The sequence below is a fragment of the Manacus vitellinus genome, unplaced genomic scaffold (assembly GCF_001715985.3).
Source record: "Manacus vitellinus isolate BGI_N305 unplaced genomic scaffold, ASM171598v3 scaffold_23_pilon, whole genome shotgun sequence".
Lineage (NCBI taxonomy): Eukaryota > Metazoa > Chordata > Aves > Passeriformes > Pipridae > Manacus > Manacus vitellinus.
In genome coordinates, this window is record NW_021939718.1 from 12,701,835 (window position 1) to 12,707,834 (window position 6,000).

A 6,000-nucleotide genomic window follows, 5' to 3' on the forward strand; every position below is an offset into this window, starting at 1 on the left:
AAACCATTCTACAATTCTACAGGAATCGCCATCACACTCAGTAGCGATGTTCTTTATGTTATCTCTTTTCAGGAGTTACAGCATCATTCTAAACTCATTCAAACATTTTTTATGCCATGTAAAAATGGAATATAGCAGGAAATAAAGTAGCAGTCCACAGAAAACTGTTATGCTGTCTTGTTTTTCATATTAGTGTATTCAGGTGTATACCATATGTTTGCAAATTAGTCTAAAGGACATGGCAAAGTCAAGTGTAGATATATGTGTTGATCTGTGCATCTCAGGAACTGAGGCCATGGAAAAAATGTAATATAAGAGTGTGGATTTTATAGAAAGAACATATCTGCCAAGTAGCTTGTGCAAAACATCTCACCTTTCTATGATGTAAAGGTTTGTTTGCATAGTTCCAAATCATTGAATCCTGTTAGAGGTAGTCTGAGTTTGCAGTAGTATAATTGTTGTTAGTATTTAGCCTATGGCTGTATTTCTATGCTTAGAGAGAAAGATTACTCAGCTAAATGATGGTTGAAAAGGCACAAGGTTATGTGAATCAACTTAACAGGCAACTAACACTTGGGTTTGGCCTGGTGTAGCTGAAAGAGTTGGCCTAAAACCTACTGAAGTGAATAAAGCTGTGTGCTCGGATGTGTTGAAGAACATGTTACTATGCAAAAGGTATTGCTAGTGTGGAGAGGACATATCTGTAAAACCAGTAGATAAGAATGGTATGGAAATCTGAGGAACTTGAATCTTTTCCCTTTTGGATTACTCAAATCTTGAATGATTTAGTCTTTGGCAATATTAGGCTTAATCTTAGAACACACTGATTCCATGTAGAGTCTGAATATACTCAGAAACAATTCTGACTTTTTTCAGATCTCATTTAGAAGACTTTGGTCAGAATATTGTCTGGTTGGCTCACATCTGTGTTCAGTAAGCAAGGGAAAGAGGTATAGCAACCAAGCGCCTCCTCTGTATTAAGAATCATCCTGTCCTGTAAGCTGTATGTATAAGCTGGCTAAAGTCTGCCTTTAGGATATTCGTGGGAGTAAATTTGATTTTCTCAAGTGGTTTAATAGGGAAAATTTGTTAAACTTATGAGAACAAGTTAGAGCATTGTGTGGTGATGCTCGCTCAGCTCAGCATTGTCACAATACTCTGCTGTGTAAATTAAGGAAGATAGTTACACATTGGCAGCTCTGACTCAAAAGATGTTTCTGTTTTGCAGTAGGGATAACTGAGGCAGAAACTGTTTCTAACCCTGCCCTGATTCTACTCAGGCCCTACCCTCATCCCAGAGTATAGAAATACTTTAAACTCCACTTGCCATTCAGTCATCTTCTGGAATGCTACATCAGCAGGGCACTGCTGTTTGGAAAAGAGTTTGAGCTTTAATCTCTTTTACCCCTGCTGTCCTTCTGGGTGAGGAGATTAAGACAGGGTGCAGAAGGCTGGTTAAATTAGCTCTGTTCTAGAGAGTCTTCTACACTGGGGCAGTTCTTAAATATCATGTTTGCTGCCAGAATGGGCAAGGACCCCATCAAAGACTTTTGCCAGTAGGATTCTGTTAAAAAAAAAAAAAGGGAGTAACTGTAGTAAATGAGATACAGCCTTTTGGAATCGTATAAACATGTCCCTGGCTCATAGTCTGTTGAAATCGTTTAACTTCCATTTGTTTTGACTATTTTTGTGATCCTTCAGTGGACAAGCTTTATGGCAAAATTGTTCTGCAAACAATTAGTGCTGCTTTATATTTTATGTTGTCTATTTTGGGAGAAGTAGTATGGAGAAGAGGTAAAAATGTATTCCAAACTTCGCCTAAAACTTGGAGGGAATAATGGTAAACCTTTTTCCTTGCTTTTCATCGATGATAATAAGCTAAGTGAAAACACTATTTTGAAAATATTTCCCTAACTGTTTATAGCTTTTACAAGTTTCAACATTAAAGTTATCAGGAACGCATAAATACTGACAAAATTGATACAAATGTATCAAGAGACTAGCTCAGAGGAAAAAAAGATTAAAATGAAAAGTTGCAACCTTGCAGCTGCAAGGTTGTACTATAAATCATTTACTGTGGAAGATAACACATAAGTAGCCCTGAGCCAGCAAGACAATCTAATGTATTCTGGTTTAAAAAAACCCCATTATTTTAGATACATTATACTGAAAACATAAATCCTAAGAACAATATGTCACTTCAAAACTAATTTAATCTTTAAAACAATGGCATTTTTATTAAAAATTGCATTCATTTTTTCTGAGTTTCCTTAAATAGCTCTGAGGATATACATATCTTCAAAGAAAACCATTTAATATCACACAGGGCTGAGACTTTAAACATGAAGACCTTCAGGAAATTCTAGTCTAGATGAGTGATTTTTTTTATTAGATTTTTTTAAAAAAAAATATTTTAAGTAACTACCTGTATTTAACAATAGCTAAATACTCACTCTGGAGAAAAAGTGATGAATGGTATAATATACCAGCCAGACTTGCTTTTCTCCTAAGATTTCTATTCTTCCATTTGTTTCAGATTTGTTTAAGAAAAAGAATGTGAAAGACACGGTTTCAGAAACACACTGCCACTTTAAGAGGATACAACATGCCTATTAATAATTGTATTACTCCTCTATTATTGTTAAGAATAATGAAGGAATGGGAGCGTTGGCCCCCAAGCTGAATTTATCCTGAAATGTTTTCAATTAACTCTTGGCACTGGCAGGAAAGCATCAAACCTTTCCCATGCTGAAATATGGAAAATCTGCAGGGAACATCCCAGCAGGAGCGGAATTTCATTAAAACAAGCACATCATAATTCAACGACTTCTGCACCCTTTTTAAGCCTTTCTATTGATAAGGAGTCCGAGGTGATTTTTATGGATTTGCAAGGAGAAATGATTTCATAAGATCTTTTCAAAGAGTTTGTTTTGGCTGAGGCTTTTGAGTTATTATCTGCTCCCTAATGAAAAAAGAGTAAGATATTTGGCATAACTGTGACTACTAAATAAGAGGCAGGACTAAAGAGACTTTAAGCAAAATTTTATCCTTCAGACAACCACTTTCTGTAATCTCTATAGGAACTGACTCTGTAGGAACTGATTTTCCCAGATCTTTTAAAGAAAGTATTACCATTAAAACCTGCCCTTTTGAACAACTACCTGTGGAGAGTAAAACAGGCTTGGGGTTAATTACACATTCAAATAGAGACACAGACATTTTAATATTAAATATACCCACACGTTTAGTAGTAGAATAATAAACTGAAGTTAGTATTGATTTGATAATATGCATATCACTTTGCCATGGGTTGTCTTAAAATGTTTGGCTATACTATATGTAAATAAAATTGACACATATGTGGGTTCTAGTGTATTTTTAAACACTGCTGAACACTTAATACTTTTTTGCTAATAAGTGCTGTCTGATTTTGTCTTGACGTATCTCTCCACAACCTGCAAAATATTTTTTCCTGTCAGGATATAGCTCGGATAGAGGCATGAATTGTTGCTCATTACAAAACACTAGCATTTATGTTTCTTAGCATATGTTATAATCAAGTATTTATACTAATCCCCAGAAAAGGCTCAGGCTGCATTTAAAGTGTAAGATTGAATATCTGTGTCAGTCTTGGTTTCCCTGTTTTGAAGTGGTATTGAAAATTTACAGGAGTGGTTTGTCTTTTTTCTGCTCAGTGCTCAAAAAAAGCACCTACTTATTTGCTACCATTCCCTCAATCTCACCACTACTCCTAAGGCAGAAAGAGCATCATAGAGAGTTAGGAAAGAAAGCTGCTGAGGCTGGTACCACACAGGGACAGGTTATGAGGAAGCTGCTGAAGAAGGAGATGATACTTTGGATGTGCTTTCTGTTGTCAGAGTCATCTTTTTTTTCCTATCCCTGTCCCACTCCTCCTAAAAGGCCTCCAGGCTAAGCATCTCCAGTGCTGACCTGAGCACACACACAGCCTTTCCTTCTGAGACTGGAGTGGTGCATGTTAGCATGATGCCTCCGTTTGACATGTTAACAAGTAATTGCTAGATTCACATGGTTATCCTTTAGCAAGGTTGGACTGCAGGAGCCCTTTCCAGTCTGGCACGGACAGGAAAACTCATATAAACAAATCAGTCTATGTGATTTGAAACCTGGCTGCCACAATATCACTGCATGTCTGTTATTCAACAGGAACAGGAGGACTTTGCAGACACACATATACCCATATTTTCACAGTGGTCTGTTTATGACCTAAGCAACAAAGATTTATTTAGATTTCAGCAGACTGATACTCTTACAGTTTGTCTTTCACATATATGACAGATGAAGAAACAATATAGGAATTAGAGTATTAAGGATTCTATTTTTCTGGAAGTACTGCAGGATTTTTCTGCCTTCAGTTTGCCATGTTACAGCTACACCTTCTGCATTCTCAACAGCCTGCAGCAAGAATTTAACACTACTTAGCTGCACAGTTTTAAGAAGGTTTTCCTTTTTTTGGTGGACTTTGCTACCTGACCTTTCCCTTACTCCACAGTGATTTTATAGCTCTTTTCCACATCCCTTTTCAAGCTTCCTTTTCTATCATTCTGATCATTCTTCCTGCTCTTTTCTGTACTACATAGAGTTTTATTATAACATGGTAGGGCTAAGAGGAGCAGAACTATAGGAAGACGCTCTTTCTCCTTCTTTTAGATGGTTTCTAAGCTCAAGAATATGGACATAGATTTGAACTCAATGATTCAGAGAATTAATCATGAAACAGTGTTTCTAGCTTGGGGTACCTGAAAAGTAATGACCACAAATGGCTACTAGTGCCCTAAATGCAATGACTTGGGTGTCTCAGTTCAGTTTGCAGTGGATGAGTCTAGTTGAGGATAGAATGCAAGAGGGTTAGATTTTATATTTCTGTCAGAGTTCACTACATGATCAGGCAGGTCTTTTAGTTTTTTTCCCTTTTGATTTCTTTAAAAGGTGGAAAACACACTGTGATCTACGCAGATATGGAAATTTAAATTCAGTGATTTTTGTGATACTTTTGATGTCCAGTAACTGGGAAGATTTACTAGGGAAAGGATTGCACTGCACATTCCCCAGTTTATATACATTTCCATTTTTTTTAACCAATATAGTCAAGGATTTCTGCTGCTGTGGTAGTCCATTCGATGAGCATGACATAGATTAGAAAAGAAAGAAATGTAGTGCACTACTAGTTGTTAAGGACAAAATCTAATTTAATCTCTTACCTTTCTTTTTGAAGGAGTTTTTTGCTGTTCTCATAATTAGAAATGTCACAATGTACTTACCCATAAGATGTCCAGAACTGCTTGTTATCATTTTGTTTTAGACTCCTGATCTTCCTACTTAAATACAAAAGCTTGCAGCTTTTGTTATAGCACCCTGGCATTCTGCCAAAAGGTTGTAGCGTTTTCAGTTTCCTTTCCGTGTGATTTCCCACCATAAGGAGTATTTAAAGCAGTGCTGTGTTTTGCAGTACATTCTCAGAACTCATCCACTCATCATGAACTCAGTATTATTTTTATGCACCTTATGACACAAGATCAATGATATTCAGAAGGAATTTCCTACCAAGCCACAGATGCCTTTTGAACCAAATTTGTCAGGTCTAGAACACCTGATCTAACCTACTGATGTCATACGTATGAAGAAATAAAGTTTTATGAAATCAGGATATTTGTTTTTACAGCTTATTGTCAAAAAGCTTCTCAAAATGCAGATAAGGACAGCGTAGTTAGCACAGACAATAGTGTTTAACAATACTAAGGTAATAATTAACTGGGGTTTAATTCTCAAAAAAACCCAGGTGCTCAGAGTTTTTATTGACACCAGTTCCCTGATAGAAATTCAACCACAGATCTCAGGGTGGCTTATGAATTACAGTGTTACCTGACATCCTTCAGTACCCTGCCCTGCCTTCTCATAGAGCTACTAGAAACACAAAGGGAAAATAATGGGTTTTTAGTTGTTTTAAACAGATTTGGGGAT